The following is a 19,060-nucleotide window of genomic DNA, read 5'->3' as shown; positions in this document are numbered from 1 at the left end:
ACAATTCTCAAAATCACATTACTATGCCACATGCTGTTTCACTTTACAATATGTAGCACCAGTAAATATCCTATGATCATATGTTACACTGCACTTTCTGCAAGGGAAAGACCCTGTACATTGCATGTAAATCACATGAACTATATCATACAATGCTGTCTTCCTGTATCTAATACACAAAACTATGCCTAAAACACTATGTGAACACATACAGGGGATCAAATTGAACTTCTGCACTGTCTAAACATGGCCAAGTCTGAAGACATCTACATGCCCCTGACAGAAACAATTCACCTGAGCACAACAGAACGTACGCAAGGACGCGAGGGCCCAATCATCGCTGCTTGCAGCTTTAATTAGGGCCCGAGCGCTGACCAGCGCGAAGCCCTATTGTTTCCAAAGGAATTATTAGGGCCCGAGCACTGACCAGCGCGAAGCCCTCTTGTTTCCAAAGGAATTATTATTATTATTAGGGCCTGAGCCCAAAGGGCGAAGACCCTATTGTTTTTCGTGTATTTGTTTCTTTCTTCTTAGGGCCCGAGCACCGACCGGTGCGAAGCCCTATTGAAACTGAAGGAGTTATTATTAGGGCCCGAGCACCGACCGGTGCGAAGCCCTATTGAAACTGAAGGAGTTATTAGGGCCCGAGCACCGACCGGTGCGAAGCCCTATTGAAACTGAAGGAATTATTATTATTAGGGCCCGAGCACCGACCGGTGCGAAGCCCTATTGAAACTGAAGGAGTTATTAGGGCCCGAGCACCGATCGGTGCGAAGCCCTATTGAAACTGAAGGAATTATTATTATTAGGGCCCGAGCACCGACCGGTGCGAAGCCCTATTGAAACTGAAGGAGTTATTATTATTATTCCTCCGAAACAAACGCATTTTTGAGGGCCTAAACATGCACGAAAACTCATGAAAATTTGCACAGATGTCAGGACTGGCGAAAATTTCGATATTTTATGGGTCTCGAAATAAAGTGGGACAAAATGGCTCGACAGCGCCACCTAGAATTGAGCCCCTCGATACAGATTGTCGTAGGAGAACGAAATTCGGTATGCATATGTATCATGACCAGACGCACCAAAAAGTCTCAAGGACACATAGCCTAACTCCAACAGGAAGTCGGCCATTTTGTATCAAAGTTGAAATTTTGCACCGATTTTGTCATTTCCAGCCCGCATACTTTAACGAACTCCTCCTAGAGATTTGACCCCAGGACTTTCAAATTCGGTCCGTATCATCTACAGGCATAGGAGATTAAAAGTTGCTAAAACAATTCTCATTAGTCTTTCCTAGGGGGCGTGGCTGGGCGGCGAATTTTGATCCTTCGCCATGAAAAATGAAACGGCTATAACTCCGGCATACATGATCCTAAGAGAGCCAAACCTTTTGTGCTTCATAAGAGTCCCGCCCTGAACGGGTCCATGTGACAATACAGGATATGAGTCATAGCGCCACCTCCTGGCAACAGGAAGTTACATGTTTTACGCTCTGACGCCCTGTGGGCAGCACGGTGATCGAATCCAGCTGAAATTTACTGAGAATAGCCTCAAGACCTTGGAGATCTTATATTATGAAGTTGGTGACCCTTCGTTGAAAGTTGTTGCCATGGCGACGCGGCGAATTTCGATGTGACGCCATGAAATTTCAATGCCTTATAACTTGACTCCACGTGGTCTGATCTTTTCCAAATTTCATATGCTTGTTAAGAGTCCCAATCTGAACACATGTTCAGTCTCATATTTAGCGAAAGTCATAGCGCCACCTACTGGCAACAGGAAGTATCATGCGTCGTACTTTGTCTAATTACTCCTAGGAAATTTGGCTGATGCACCTGAAATTAAGTCAGCTAATAAACAAGACCTTGGTGATGCTACATTTGGCAGCTCATGACCCAAAACTGAATGCTGTTACCATGGCGACACATCCTTCGCCATGAAATATGATACTGTTTTTCAGGGAGAAGGGATTGCTCTACAGTCATGAAACTTGACACACATGTCTAGAGTGATGTCAGCTAAAATCCTATGTGGTCGCTTTGAATGGGCGTGGCAAAATGGCTCAACAGCGCCCCCTTTAAAATTTCAAAATTGCAGCCCCGCCTTCCAGATTAACGTAGAAAGATGAAATTCACAGGGCACATGTATAATGTCAACACGCACAAAAAAGCCTCTTGAAGCCTTATTGTAAGTGGAACAGGAAGTCGGCCATCTTGAAAAAAATGGTACATTTTCGCCTTTTCTTGGCCATTTCGCATACCTTGTATTTTAAAGAACTCCTCCTACAGAATCCATCGTAAGGACTTAAAAATCAGTGTGTGTCATCTAGACTAGTGTATGATCATGATGGTTTGGCCGTGGCGTGGCGTTGACTTTTGATGTTTCGCCATGACAGAGGAAATTGATATAACTTGAGTGTACATGGTTGGATCTGCCTCAAACTTTACACAACAAGTCACTGACAAAAGCCCTTCGACTGAGCGTCACTTCGACATGCGCTTGGGTGCGAGGGCCCGATCATCGCTGCTTGCAGCTTTAATTATTATTATTATTATTATTATTCCTCCGAAACAAACGCATTTTTGAGGGCCTAAACATGCACGAAAACTCATGAAAATTTGCACAGATGTCAGGACTGGCGAAAATTTCGATATTTTATGGGTCTCGAAATAAAGCGGGACAAAATGGCTCGACAGCGCCACCTAGAATTGAGCCCCTCGATACAGATTGTCGTAGGAGAACGAAATTCGGTATGCATATGTATCATGACCAGACGCACCAAAAAGTCTCAAGGACACATAGCCTAACTCCAACAGGAAGTCGGCCATTTTGTATCAAAGTTGAAATTTTGCACCGATTTTGTCATTTCCAGCCCGCATACTTTAACGAACTCCTCCTAGAGATTTGACCCCAGGACTTTCAAATTCGGTCCGTATCATCTACAGGCATAGGAGATTAAAAGTTGCTAAAACAATTCTCATTAGTCTTTCCTAGGGGGCGTGGCTGGGCGGCGAATTTCGATCCTTCGCCATGAAAAATGAAACGGCTATAACTCCGGCATACATGATCCTAAGAGAGCCAAACCTTTTGTGCTTCATAAGAGTCCCGCCCTGAACGGGTCCATGTGACAATACAGGATATGAGTCATAGCGCCACCTCCTGGCAACAGGAAGTTACATGTTTTACGCTCTGACACCCTGTGGGCAGCACGGTGATCGAATCCAGCTGAAATTTACTGAGAATAGCCTCAAGACCTTGGAGATCTTATATTATGAAGTTGGTGACCCTTCGTTGAAAGGTGTTGCCATGGCGACGCGGCGAATTTCGATGTGACGCCATGAAATTTCAATGCCTTATAACTTGACTCCACGTGGTCTGATCTTTTCCAAATTTCATATGCTTGTTAAGAGTCCCGATCTGAACACATGTTCAGTCTCATATTTAGCGAAAGTCATAGCGCCACCTACTGGCAACAGGAAGTATCATGCGTCGTACTTTGTCTAATTACTCCTAGGAAATTTGGCTGATGCACCTGAAATTAAGTCAGCTAATAAACGAGACCTTGGTGATGCTACATTTGGCAGCTCATGACCCAAAACTGAATGCTGTTACCATGGCGACACATCCTTCGCCATGAAATATGATACTGTTTTTCAGGGAGAAGGGATTGCTCTACAGTCATGAAACTTGACACACATGTCTAGAGTGATGTCAGCTAAAATCCTATTTGGTCGCTTTGAATGGGCGTGGCAAAATGGCTCAACAGCGCCCCCTTTAAAATTTCAAAATTGCAGCCCCGCCTTCCAGATTAACGTAGAAAGATGAAATTCACAGGGCACATGTATAATGTCAACACGCACAAAAAAGCCTCTTGAAGCCTTATTGTAAGTGGAACAGGAAGTCGGCCATCTTGAAAAAAATGGTACATTTTCGCCTTTTCTTGGCCATTTCGCATACCTTGTATTTTAAAGAACTCCTCCTACAGAATCCATCGTAAGGACTTAAAAATCAGTGTGTGTCATCTAGACTAGTGTATGATCATGATGGTTTGGCCGTGGCGTGGCGTTGACTTTTGATGTTTCGCCATGACAGAGGAAATTGATATAACTTGAGTGTACATGGTTGGATCTGCCTCAAACTTTACACAACAAGTCACTGACAAAAGCCCTTCGACTGAGCGTCACTTCGACATGCGCTTGGGTGCGAGGGCCCGATCATCGCTGCTTGCAGCTTTAATTAGGGCCTGAGCCCAAAGGGCGAAGACCCTCTTGTTTTTCGTGTGTTTGTTTCTTTCTTATTATTATTATTAGGGCCTGAGCCCAAAGGGCGAAGACCCTCTTGTTTTTCGTGTGTTTGTTTCTTTCTTATTATTATTATTAGGGCCTGAGCCCAAAGGGCGAAGACCCTCTTGTTTTTCGTGTGTTTGTTTGTTTCTTATTATTATTATTAGGGCCTGAGCCCAAAGGGCGAAGACCCTATTGTTTTTCGTGCGTTTGTTTCTTTATTATTAGGGCCCGAGCACCTACCGGTGCGAAGCCCTATTGAAACTGAAGGAATTATTATTATTATTATTATTCCTCCGAAACAAACGCATTTTTGAGGGCCTAAACATGCACGAAAACTCATGAAAATTTGCACAGATGTCAGGACTGGCGAAAATTTCGATATTTTATGGGTCTCGAAATAAAGCGGGACAAAATGGCTCGACAGCGCCACCTAGAAAGTCAAGAAAATTGAGCCCCTCGATACAGATTGTCGTAGGAGAACGAAATTCGGTATGCATATGTATCATGACCAGACGCACCAAAAAGTCTCAAGGACACATAGCCTAACTCCAACAGGAAGTCGGCCATTTTGTATCAAAGTTGAAATTTTGCACCGATTTTGTCATTTCCAGCCCGCATACTTTAACGAACTCCTCCTAGAGATTTGACCCCAGGACTTTCAAATTCGGTCCGTATCATCTACAGGCATAGGAGATTAAAAGTTATTAAAACAATTCTCATTAGTCTTTCCTAGGGGGCGTGGCTGGGCGGCGAATTTCGATCCTTCGCCATGAAAAATGAAACGGCTATAACTCCGGCATACATGATCCTAAGAGAGCCAAACCTTTTGTGCTTCATAAGAGTCCCGCCCTGAACGGGTCCATGTGACAATACAGGATATGAGTCATAGCGCCACCTCCTGGCAACAGGAAGTTACATGTTTTACGCTCTGACGCCCTGTGGGCAGCACGGTGATGGAATCCAGCTGAAATTTACTGAGAATAGCCTCAAGACCTTGGAGATCTTATATTATGAAGTTGGTGACCCTTCGTTGAAAGGTGTTGCCATGGCGACGCGGCGAATTTCGCTGTGACGCCATGAAATTTCAATGCCTTATAACTTGACTCCACGTGGTCTGATCTTTTCCACATTTCATATGCTTGTTAAGAGTCCCAATCTGAACACATGTTCAGTCTCATATTTAGCGAAAGTCATAGCGCCACCTACTGGCAACAGGAAGTATCATGCGTCGTACTTTGTCTAATTACTCCTAGGAAATTTGGCTGATGCACCTGAAATTAAGTCAGCTAATAAACAAGACCTTGGTGATGCTACATTTGGCAGCTCATGACCCGAAACTGAATGCTGTTACCATGGCGACACATCCTTCGCCATGAAATATGATACTGTTTTTCAGGGAGAAGGGATTGCTCTACAGTCATGAAACTTGACACACATGTCTAGAGTGATGTCAGCTCAAATCCTATGTGGTCGCTTTGAATGGGCGTGGCAAAATGGCTCAACAGCGCCCCCTTTAAAATTTCAAAATTGCAGCCCCGCCTTCCAGATTAACGTAGAAAGATGAAATTCACAGGGCACATGTATAATGTCAACACGCACAAAAAAGCCTCTTGAAGCCTTATTGTAAGTGGAACAGGAAGTCGGCCATCTTGAAAAAAATGGTACATTTTCGCCTTTTCTTGGCCATTTCGCATACCTTGTATTTTAAAGAACTCCTCCTACAGAATCCATGGTAAGGACTTCAAAATCAGTGTGTGTCATCTAGACTAGTGTATGATCATGATGGTTTGGCCGTGGCGTGGCGTTGACTTTTGATGTTTCGCCATGACAGAGGAAATTGATATAACTTGAGTGTACACGGTTGGATCTGCCTCAAACTTTACACAACAAGTCACTGACAAAAGCCCTTCGACTGAGCGTCACTTCGACATGCGCTGGGGTGCGAGGGCCCGATCATCGCTGCTTGCAGCTTTAATTAGGGCCCGAGCACCGACCGGTGCGAAGCCCTATTGAAACTGAAGGAATTATTATTATTATTATTATTCCTCCGAAACAAACGCATTTTTGAGGGCCTAAACATGCACGAAAACTCATGAAAATTTGCACAGATGTCAGGACTGGCGAAAATTTCGATATTTTATGGGTCTCGAAATAAAGCGGGACAAAATGGCTCGACAGCGCCACCTAGAAAGTCAAGAAAATTGAGCCCCTCGATACAGATTGTCGTAGGAGAACGAAATTCGGTATGCATATGTATCATGACCAGACGCACCAAAAAGTCTCAAGGACACATAGCCTAACTCCAACAGGAAGTCGGCCATTTTGTATCAAAGTTGAAATTTTGCACCGATTTTGTCATTTCCAGCCCACATACTTTAACGAACTCCTCCTAGAGATTTGACCCCAGGACTTTCAAATTCGGTCCGTATCATCTACAGGCATAGGAGATTAAAAGTTATCAAAACAATTCTCATTAGTCTTTCCTAGGGGGCGTGGCTGGGCGGCGAATTTCGATCCTTCGCCATGAAAAATGAAACGGCTATAACTCCGGCATACATGATCCTAAGAGAGCCAAACCTTTTGTGCTTCATAAGAGTCCCGCCCTGAACGGGTCCATGTGACAATACAGGATATGAGTCATAGCGCCACCTCCTGCCAACAGGAAGTTACATGTTTTACGCTCTGACGCCCTGTGGGCAGCATGGTGATGGAATCCAGCTGAAATTTACTGAGAATAGCCTCAAGACCTTGGAGATCTTATATTATGAAGTTGGTGACCCTTCGTTGAAAGGTGTTGCCATGGCGACGCGGCGAATTTCGATGTGACGCCATGAAATTTCAATGCCTTATAACTTGACTCCACGTGGTCTGATCTTTTCCAAATTTCATATGCTTGTTAAGAGTCCCAATCTGAACACATGTTCAGTCTCATATTTAGCGAAAGTCATAGCGCCACCTACTGGCAACAGGAAGTATCATGCGTCGTACTTTGTCTAATTACTCCTAGGAAATTTGGCTGATGCACCTGAAATTAAGTCAGCTAATAAACAAGACCTTGGTGATGCTACATTTGGCAGCTCATGACCCAAAACTGAATGCTGTTACCATGGCGACACATCCTTCGTCATGAAATATGATACTGTTTTTCAGGGAGAAGGGATTGCTCTACAGTCATGAAACTTGACACACATGTCTAGAGTGATGTCAGCTAAAATCCTATGTGGTCGCTTTGAATGGGCGTGGCAAAATGGCTCAACAACGCCCCCTTTAAAATTTCAAAATTGCAGCCCCGCCTTCCAGATTAACGTAGAAAGATGAAATTCACAGGGCACATGTATAATGTCAAGACGCACAAAAAAGCCTCTTGAAGCCTTATTGTAAGTCGAACAGGAAGTTGGCCATCTTGAAAAAAATGGTACATTTTCGCCTTTTCTTGGCCATTTCGCATACCTTGTATTTTAAAGAACTCCTCCTACAGAATCCATCGTAAGGACTTGAAAATCAGTGTGTGTCATCTAGAGTAGTGTATGATCATGATGGTTTGGCCGTGGCGTGGCGTTGAGTTTTGATGTTTCGCCATGACAGAGGAAATTGATATAACTTGAGTGTACACGGTTGGATCTGCCTAAAACTTTACACAACAAGTCACTGACAAAAGCCCTTCGACTGAGCGTCACTTCGACATGCGCTGGGGTGCGAGGGCCCGATCATCGCTGCTTGCAGCTTTAATTAGGGCCTGAGCCCAAAGGGCGAAGACCCTATTGTTTTTCGTGCGTTTGTTTGTTTATTATTATTCTTTCTTGTTACGCCACTTTAACTCTAAATTTGACCCCCTAAACATGCTCAAAAACTCACCAAATTTGGCACGCACATCAGGAATGGTGAAAAATTTGATAAAATGTAAAAATTAAACCCCAAAGTGCCAAAATGTGCTCTCTAGCGCCACCTACGTATCTAAAACGGCCACCACGGCCCGTAGGAATGTCGTAGAGAGATCGAACCAAAACTCAATTATTCGTCTCATCAAGACCTACAAATCATACGCTGACACCCCTGACCTAAATCCAACAGGAAATCAGCAATGTCCATTTGAAAGTATGATTTTTTGCCAATTTTGGACCTTGAATAAACGCTATCTCCTCCTAGGGCGTTAATGGTATCGGCTTCAAACTTGAATACATGACTTATCACACTGTGTTGAGCAAAAGTTATTAAAAACTTTGTAATAACTCGAACGGTTTAGATTTAGTAAGCCCTGAAAGTTGGAGTGCGACATTACACCTTACAATGTAAACCAATGGGGAGGCAAATTCTGGGCATGGACTTTGTGCCAAACTGGGGCATCTGGCGTCTAAACTATAAGTCCCACCAGTTTCAAACCTGTATCAATGGATTCGCAACGAAAATTCCTACAAAAAAATGATATTTTTATGTAGGATTTGGCCAACGTTATGGGATTTATGAGCATATTTCACAAGTAGAGTACACTAAAATCTTCTCTGCAGCTGTGAGGGAGAGAGAGAGAATGGGAGGGGGGGGATGGGTAAAGTAAACATCTACTGCCTGTGACAGAAGCCCTTGGACTGCAGCAGTGACAGCAGTGTTCAATCCTTACTTTTTTTCAAGGAGTACATGTGCTCCTAAATGAAAGAAATTAGGAGCATATATATAACTTTAGGAGCACACTGAAAAATGTGCAAGTAAGAGTTTCTTAAAGAAAACAATTCATTATAACATATTTACAATTGATCACATACATATTTAAACTCTGTGTGTGTGTGTGTGTGTGTGTGTGTGTGCGTGCGTGTGTATGTAAATCACAATTTGCTGTTTTTAGGGGTCCTTGATTATGGCAAAAAATATAATCACGATCATTTTTTTTCAATATTGAGATCATGATTATTTAACATGATTACTTATTGACTGTCATCTTCTCCAATTGCTGTTGTTCATACATGCACATATTTTTTCTGACTTGGCTGAGGGGACTATTACATATGTGATCGTATATTGTACTAATGATCAAGAAAGACTATAGCTGATATGAGGGAAAAACTCAGGAAGAGGGTGGCAGTAATGCACCCAATATGCTGGTTGCCAACCGTTGTTGCCAACCAAAAAGGCGTGGGTAAAATATTTTTCCTCACCGAGTGGTACATCCTGTCAGCCGAGGGATTTCCTATCTGTGCAGCTGAACAAGGTAGTTCTCTACGGACTGTTTTACCGTGATGGTCACGGTGTTTTTTCCGCAGGTTTCACTTCACTCAGCTGGCCGACAGACCCGCTGATTCTGTCCGCTTTAACCTAAATAACTAATCGGGAGTCGGTGCTCCGTTTGGATCTAAACAGAGAGCCAGGGTTAGCTGAGAGGCTAGCAGAGGCGAACTGGTTGTGCTTCTTTCGGTCATGCTGCAGTTAACGCTCCGCTGCTGCCTGTTTGCTGCCTGTTCTCCGCTTTAACCTAAATAACAAATCGGGACTCGGTGCTCCGTTTGGATCTAAACAGATAGCCGGGGTTAGCTGAGAGGCTAGCAGAGGCTAACTGGTTGTGCTTCTTTCGGTCATGCTGCAGTTAACGCTCCGCTGCTGCCTGCTGACATCGTTTTGCACATCTGATGGTCAGATAACGTCGGACAAAAGTGTCCAACTTGCAAGTGTCCAACCCTGTGCAAAGCTGTTTGTGTTTTGTTTGGTAGAATTAGATTTTTGAATAGCTATTTATTGAATGAAGCATTTGTTAACTTTGTTAATTTTGCTAAGTTTAATAAACACTGTTATATCTTCAAAGAGAAGTTCTTTAGTCATTATTGGTAACATATTGTGAAAAGTGGCTGATTGAAGGAGTCAGAGCTCGAATTCAACCCTTCTTTGTTCACCCTTGAATGATTATCTCTCAGATATTAACATTCTAGGTGAACTCCCATTTATGAGACTATTTTGCTCGGTTATTGGTCCCGGTTTCGGGGTGGTGCTTCGTATCTGTTAGTTCATATTAATAATTCTGTTAATTGTTATAATTAATTATTATTGATCATTGATAATTATAGCAAATAATTAACTGTGTTTTTCGCAGATCCTACAGTTGGTACCTGAATTATTGATTAAGGTTAACAATATTTTGATTTCATAATTCATAATTGTCTGTGAACAGAGGGGTGGGCTCACAGAGAGACACTGGTTAGTATTGTGTGTAAAAAGACTCTCACACTGATCATCTCCAAACGTTTTCTTGGTTCCCACAAGCTCAACTGACTGCGCCGCGGCCCGCTGTGCGCAAGGGCGCGAAGGCCCGTCCAACGCTGCTTGCAGCTTTAATTAGGGCCTGAGCCCAAAGGGCGAAGACCCTATTGTTTTTCGTGCGTTTGTTTGTTTATTATTATTCTTTCTTGTTACGCCACTTTAACTCTAAATTTGACCCCCTAAACATGCTCAAAAACTCACCAAATTTGGCACGCACATCAGGAATGGTGAAAAATTTGATAAAATGTAAAAATTAAACCCCAAAGTGCCAAAATGTGCTCTCTAGCGCCACCTACGTATCTAAAACGGCCACCACGGCCCGTAGGAATGTCGTAGAGAGATCGAACCAAAACTCAATTATTCGTCTCATCAAGACCTACAAATCATACGCTGACACCCCTGACCTAAATCCAACAGGAAATCAGCAATGTCCATTTGAAAGTATGATTTTTTGCCAATTTTGGACCTTGAATAAACGCTATCTCCTCCTAGGGCGTTAATGGTATCGGCTTCAAACTTGAATACATGACTTATCACACTGTGTTGAGCAAAAGTTATTAAAAACTTTGTAATAACTCGAACGGTTTAGATTTAGTAAGCCCTGAAAGTTGGAGTGCGACATTACACCTTACAATGTAAACCAATGGGGAGGCAAATTCTGGGCATGGACTTTGTGCCAAACTGGGGCATCTGGCGTCTAAACTATAAGTCCCACCAGTTTCAAACCTGTATCAATGGATTCGCAACGAAAATTCCTACAAAAAAATGATATTTTTATGTAGGATTTGGCCAACGTTATGGGATTTATGAGCATATTTCACAAGTAGAGTACACTAAAATCTTCTCTGCAGCTGTGAGGGAGAGAGAGAGAATGGGAGGGGGGGGATGGGTAAAGTAAACATCTACTGCCTGTGACAGAAGCCCTTGGACTGCAGCAGTGACAGCAGTGTTCAATCCTTACTTTTTTTCAAGGAGTACATGTGCTCCTAAATGAAAGAAATTAGGAGCATATATATAACTTTAGGAGCACACTGAAAAATGTGCAAGTAAGAGTTTCTTAAAGAAAACAATTCATTATAACATATTTACAATTGATCACATACATATTTAAACTCTGTGTGTGTGTGTGTGTGTGTGTGTGTGTGTGCGTGCGTGTGTATGTAAATCACAATTTGCTGTTTTTAGGGGTCCTTGATTATGGCAAAAAATATAATCACGATCATTTTTTTTCAATATTGAGATCATGATTATTTAACATGATTACTTATTGACTGTCATCTTCTCCAATTGCTGTTGTTCATACATGCACATATTTTTTCTGACTTGGCTGAGGGGACTATTACATATGTGATCGTATATTGTACTAATGATCAAGAAAGACTATAGCTGATATGAGGGAAAAACTCAGGAAGAGGGTGGCAGTAATGCACCCAATATGCTGGTTGCCAACCGTTGTTGCCAACCAAAAAGGCGTGGGTAAAATATTTTTCCTCACCGAGTGGTACATCCTGTCAGCCGAGGGATTTCCTATCTGTGCAGCTGAACAAGGTAGTTCTCTACGGACTGTTTTACCGTGATGGTCACGGTGTTTTTTCCGCAGGTTTCACTTCACTCAGCTGGCCGACAGACCCGCTGATTCTGTCCGCTTTAACCTAAATAACTAATCGGGAGTCGGTGCTCCGTTTGGATCTAAACAGAGAGCCAGGGTTAGCTGAGAGGCTAGCAGAGGCGAACTGGTTGTGCTTCTTTCGGTCATGCTGCAGTTAACGCTCCGCTGCTGCCTGTTTGCTGCCTGTTCTCCGCTTTAACCTAAATAACAAATCGGGACTCGGTGCTCCGTTTGGATCTAAACAGATAGCCGGGGTTAGCTGAGAGGCTAGCAGAGGCTAACTGGTTGTGCTTCTTTCGGTCATGCTGCAGTTAACGCTCCGCTGCTGCCTGCTGACATCGTTTTGCACATCTGATGGTCAGATAACGTCGGACAAAAGTGTCCAACTTGCAAGTGTCCAACCCTGTGCAAAGCTGTTTGTGTTTTGTTTGGTAGAATTAGATTTTTGAATAGCTATTTATTGAATGAAGCATTTGTTAACTTTGTTAATTTTGCTAAGTTTAATAAACACTGTTATATCTTCAAAGAGAAGTTCTTTAGTCATTATTGGTAACATATTGTGAAAAGTGGCTGATTGAAGGAGTCAGAGCTCGAATTCAACCCTTCTTTGTTCACCCTTGAATGATTATCTCTCAGATATTAACATTCTAGGTGAACTCCCATTTATGAGACTATTTTGCTCGGTTATTGGTCCCGGTTTCGGGGTGGTGCTTCGTATCTGTTAGTTCATATTAATAATTCTGTTAATTGTTATAATTAATTATTATTGATCATTGATAATTATAGCAAATAATTAACTGTGTTTTTCGCAGATCCTACAGTTGGTACCTGAATTATTGATTAAGGTTAACAATATTTTGATTTCATAATTCATAATTGTCTGTGAACAGAGGGGTGGGCTCACAGAGAGACACTGGTTAGTATTGTGTGTAAAAAGACTCTCACACTGATCATCTCCAAACGTTTTCTTGGTTCCCACAAGCTCAACTGACTGCGCCGCGGCCCGCTGTGCGCAAGGGCGCGAAGGCCCGTCCAACGCTGCTTGCAGCTTTAATTAGGGCCTGAGCCCAAAGGGCGAAGACCCTATTGTTTTTCGTGTGTTTGTTTCTTTATTATTATTATTATTAGGGCCTGAGCCCAAAGGGCGAAGACCCTATTGTTTTTCGTCCGTTTGTTTCTTTATTATTATTCTTTCTTGTTACGCCACTTTAACTCTAAATTTGACCCCCTAAACATGCTCAAAAACTCACCAAATTTGGCACGCACATCAGGAATGGTGAAAAATTTGATAAAATGTAAAAGTTAAACCCCAAAGTGCCAAAATGTGCTCGAGAGCGCCACCTATGTATCTAAAACGGCCGCCACGGCCCGTAGGAATGTCGTAGAGAGATCGAACCAAAACTCAATTATTCGTCTCATCAAGACCTACAAATCATACGCTGACACCCCTGACCTAAATCCAACAGGAAATCTGCAATGTCCATTTCAAAGTATGATTTTTTGCCAATTTTGGACCTTGAATAAACGCTATCTCCTCCTAGGGCGTTAATGGTATCGGCTTCAAACTTTAATACATGACTTATCACACTGTGTTGAGCAAAAGTTATTAAAAACTTTGTAATAACTCGAACGGTTTAGATTTAGTAAGCCCTGAAAGTTGGAGTGCGACATTACACCTTACAATGTAAACCAATGGGGAGGCAAATTCTGGGCATGGACTTTGTGCCAAACTGGGGCATCTGGCGTCTAAACTATGAGTCCCACCACTTTCAAACCTGTATCAATGGATTCGCGACGAAAATTCCTACAAAAAAATGATATTTTTATGTAGGATTTGGCCAAAGTTATGGGATTTATGAGGATTTTCCACACTTTGAAATCTTTCCTTCCAACTGTGAGGGAGAGAGAGAGAATGGGAGGGGGGGATGGGTAAAGTAAACATCTACTGCCTGTGACAGAGGGTGGAGCAAACTCCATTTCCAAGGATGCTTTGCGATTTTCACACCTCAGCAGGGAGCAGTCCACATTGGTCCCTCATTGGCGGAGACGCTCCTGTACAGCGGAGCGTCTCGAGGACACAGCCATGACATCACCACCCCTTTATAAGCGAGCACGCCCAAACTACACGTCTTTCCCATGTCACTGAGCTAGGGGTGACTCCTGTTCCCCTGTGAGTTAGCTTAACTACCCCACGAACATGTTTTCCCCTCATCGAAGACTCCCCTCGTCGGACGAGACGAGACTTTGCCCGTGTTCACCCGAACACATTCCTGGATCCGAGAGAGACCGCTGCTGCAACCAGCGTCCTCAAATTCCCCCGAGAAAGAAGAAATGAAGTTACTTCGGGATAACGTGGACCGGCTCTGCCCTGCGCGTCTTCGCCGAGTTGTCTCTGCTGTTCTCTCCGCCATTCCACTCAGAGCCAGCTGCCGTGTTTTCGACGACGTGCGAGAACGGCACCGTCTGCCTCCGAGCCAAGAACAAAGATGGACATTAAGACGGACTACACACACACACACAACCTGCGCACTTTCTGAAGCGACCAAGTAAGAGGCATAAGTCTGGGCATAGGCAGTGTTAGTTGTGTGTTCTTTTCAGCATCAGTTGCTGTTGTTTAGCATTTAGCCTTTTTAGCTTTATTGCTGTTGTTCTTGTTGTGTGAGTTGACGGACCGCCGAGTCCATTTTTCTCTGCTTTACTCTGAGGAGTATTTTAAGTTTGCTGCCTGTTAGTTGTGTTCACCACGCTAGACTATTTTGTGTTTTTCCCGGTCGGGACAACTGCTACTTTTGTGCCACCGTGAGTGAGAAAGTAAATTGATTTGTCGATCAGAAACCAGACAACGTACGTTACAGACTGCCGTCCGTACGTGCGCTCTCTGTGGTCAAAAGTGCCGCTTCTCTCCCTCTCACGATCGCTTTCCCTCCTTCCTCTCTTGCTACTAACACACACACACACACACACACACACACACACACGCATTCCCCTGCAAGTGTCCAACTCTGTGCAAAGCTGTTTGTGTTTTGTTTGGTAGAATTAGATTTTAGAATAGTTGTTTATTGAATGAAGTATTTGTTAACTTCGTTAATTTTGCTAAGTTTAATAAACAATGTTATATCTTTAAAGAGAAGTTCTTTTGTCATTATTGTGTGTAACATATTGTGAGAAGTGGCTGATTAAAGGAGTCAGAGCTTGAATTCAACCCTTCTTTGTTCACCCTTGAATGTTGATATCTCGCAGATATTAGCATTCTAGGTGAAATCCCATTTATGAGATTACCTTGTTCGGTTATTGGTCCTGGTTTCCGGGTGGTGCTCCGTGCTTGTTAGTTCATATTAATAATTCTATTAATTATTATAATTAGTTAATTATCTTAGATAATTGATAATTATGGCAAATAATCAACTGTGTTCCTCATACATGCTACAGTTGGTGCCTGAATTATTGATTAAGGTTAACAATATTTTAATTTCATAAGCCATAATTATCTGTGATAAACAGAGGCGTGCGCTCACGGAGAGAAAGTAGTTAGTATTGTGTGTCAAAAGACTCTCACACTGATCATCTCCAAACGTTTTCTTGGTTCCCACAAGCTCAACTGACTGCGCCGCGGCCCGACGTGCGCAAGGGCGCGAAGGCCCGTTCAACGCTGCTTGCAGCTTTAATTATTATTATTATTATTATTATTATTCTTTCTTTCTTGTTACGCCACTTTAACTCTAAATTTGACCCCCTAAACATGCTCAAAAACTCACCAAATTTGGCACGTACATCAGGAATGGTGAAAAATTTGATAAAATGTAAAAATTAAACCCCAAAGTGCCAAAATGTGCTCTCTAGCGCCACCTATGTATCTAAAACGGCCGCCACGGCCCGTAGGAATGTCGTAGAGAGATCGAACCAAAACCCAATTATTCGTCTCATCAAGACCTACAAATCATACGCTGACACCCCTGACCTAAATCCAACAGGAAATCCGCAATGTCAATTTCAAAGTATGATTTTTTGCCAATTTTGGACCTTGAATAAACGCTATCTCCTCCTAGGGCGTTAATGGTATCGGCTTCAAACTTTAATACATGACTTATCACACTGTGTTGAGCAAAAGTTATTAAAAACTTTGTAATAACTCGAACGGTTTAGATTTAGTAAGCCCTGAAAGTTGGAGTGCGACATTACACCTTACAATGTAAACCAATGGGGAGGCAAATTCTGGGCATGGACTTTGTGCCAAATTGGGGCATCTGGCGTCTAAACTATAAGTCCCACCACTTTCAAACCTGTATCAATGGATTCGCGACGAAAATTCCTACAAAAAAATGATATTTTTATGTAGGATTTGGCCAAAGTTATGGGATTTATGAGGATTTTTCACAAGAAGATCACTTTGGAATCTGTCCTTCCAACTGTGAGGGAGAGAGAGAGAATGGGAGGGGGGGGATGGGTAAAGTAAATATCTACTGCCTGTGACAGAAGCCCTTGGACTGCACTACACTCCACTTACTTAGTGCTTTCACACATGTGACAGCAGTGTTCAATCCTTACTTTTTTTCAAGGAGCGCATGTGCTCCTAAATGAAAGGAATTAGGAGCATACATATAACTTTAGGAGCACACTGAAAAATGTTCAAGTAAGAGTTTCTTACAGAAAACAATTCATTTCATACACATTTACAAGTGATCACATACATATTTAAACTCTGTGTGTGTGTGTGTGTGTGTGTGTGTGTGTGTGTGTGTGTGTGTGTGTGTGTGTGTTCGTGTGTGTGTATGTAAATCACAATTTGCTGTTTTTAGGGGTGCTTGATTATGGCAAAAATTATAATCATAATCATTTTTGTTCAATATTGAGATCATGATTATTTAACATGATTACTTTTTGCCTGTCATCTTCTCCAATTGCTGTTGTTCATACATGCACATATGTTTTCTAACTTGGCTGAGGGGACTATTACATATGTAATCATATATTGTACTAATGATCAAAACAGACTTGGCTTATATGAGGGAATAACTCAGGAAGAGAGTGGCAGTAATGCACCTAATATGCTGTTTGCCAACCGTTGTTATAAACCAAATAGGGGAGGGTAAAATATTATTCCTCACAGAGTGGTACATCCTGTCAGCCGAGGGATTTCCTATCTGTGCACCTGAACACAGTAGTTCTCTACGGACTGTTTTACTGTGATGGTCACGGTGTTTTTTCTGCAGGTTTCACTTCACTCAGATGGCCGACACACCCGCATCCCCCACCATTTGTGCAGAGCTGCAGAGCAGCAACACACAGCAATGAGAAGTTGAGAATTGACTATGACCAAAGCTTTGCGAATAAAAATCCAAGAAGAGTACTTTACTACTAAGTAACCGAAAAATGACGAACAGACTCAAAACCGATAAAAATATTGTCATAAAAGGTTTGATTTACGTATTACGAAATAAAAAATATAGCGTAATATGTGTAATAGTACACGTTTTCTATTGTCACACGACCTATTTCGTCATATCGCATATCGCGAACTCATATATTTCCTATTACAAACAACAAGTGAAAACACTTTTAAAAAGATGCTTACCTTCTCCTTGCTTAATTGGATCTGGTTGACCGCCTATTTTTTTCACACACACTCCACATAAACCCGCCCCTACTATGCCTCTGATAGACTGACGTTAAATCGAAACTTAACATGTCCACCTATCCTATTCCTTTTAAAAAAGCATCAACAATACATAAAAATAACCCATGATCAAAAGCCGTTGCCATGACAACACATCCTTCGCCATGACATACTACGCTGTTTTTCAGGGACAAGGAATGGGCTAAAGACACGAAACTTGACACATGTCCGGAGAGACACCATTTAAAATCTTGTATGGGTCATTGACATGTTGTGACAAAATAACTCAACAGCGCCCCCCTGACAATTTCAAAATTGAAACCCTGCCTTACATATTAACATAGAAAATGAAATTCACAGGGCATATGTATTATATCCAGACGCACAAAAAGCTTCTTGGAGCCATACTGTAAGTCCAACAGGAAGTCCACCATTTTGGAAAAACTTATTCTCTGCCTTTTGTCATGCCTTGTATTTTAAAAAACTCCTCCTACAGAACGCATTGTAAGGACTTCAAAATCAGTGTGTGTCATCTACACTAGTGTACAATCAAAAGTTAGTAAAAGATTTAGTTTACATTGAAGCATTTGGCCGTGGCGTGGCATTGACTTTTGATGTTTCGCCATGACAGGTGAAAGTCCTATAAGTTTAGTGTAAATGCTCGAGTCTACACCAAACTTTACATGTTTGATAAGACTCCCAGCCTGAACACGTCTAAATATCAATATTCAGTCCGTGATGAAAACTGACTCCATAGCGCCCCCTACAACATTTCAATGCAGCAGCCCCTGCAGCAGGAAGAGTAGGTGATTGAGGATGTGACGTTAATCTCCCCTTGCACTGTCTGAAAACAGCCCAGGTCTGGGGACATCTATATGCCCCTGACAGAAGCTCTTCACCAGCGCCGAGCCCCGACATACGCAAGGACGCGAGGGCCCGATCATCGCTGCTTGCAGCTTTAATTCTTTATTATTACGCCACTTTAACTCTAAATTTGACCCCCTAAACATGCTCAAAAACTCACCAAATTTGGCACGCACATCAGGAATGGTGAAAAATTTGATAAAATGTAAAAATTAAACCCCAAAGTGCCAAAATGTGCTCTCTAGCGCCACCTATGTATCTAAAACGGCCGCCACGGCCCGTAGGAATGTCGTAGAGAGATCGAACCAAAACTCAATTATTCGTCTCATCAAGACCTACAAATCATACGCTGACACCCCTGACCTAAATCCAACAGGAAATCCGCAATGTCAATTTCAAAGTATGATTTTTTGCCAATTTTGGACCTTGAATAAACGCTATCTC

This window comes from Thunnus thynnus, chromosome 2, assembly GCF_963924715.1.
Source record: "Thunnus thynnus chromosome 2, fThuThy2.1, whole genome shotgun sequence".
Classification (NCBI taxonomy): domain Eukaryota; kingdom Metazoa; phylum Chordata; class Actinopteri; order Scombriformes; family Scombridae; genus Thunnus; species Thunnus thynnus.
The sequence above is the reverse complement of the archived record's forward strand: the minus strand, read 5'-3'. Positions refer to the sequence as shown.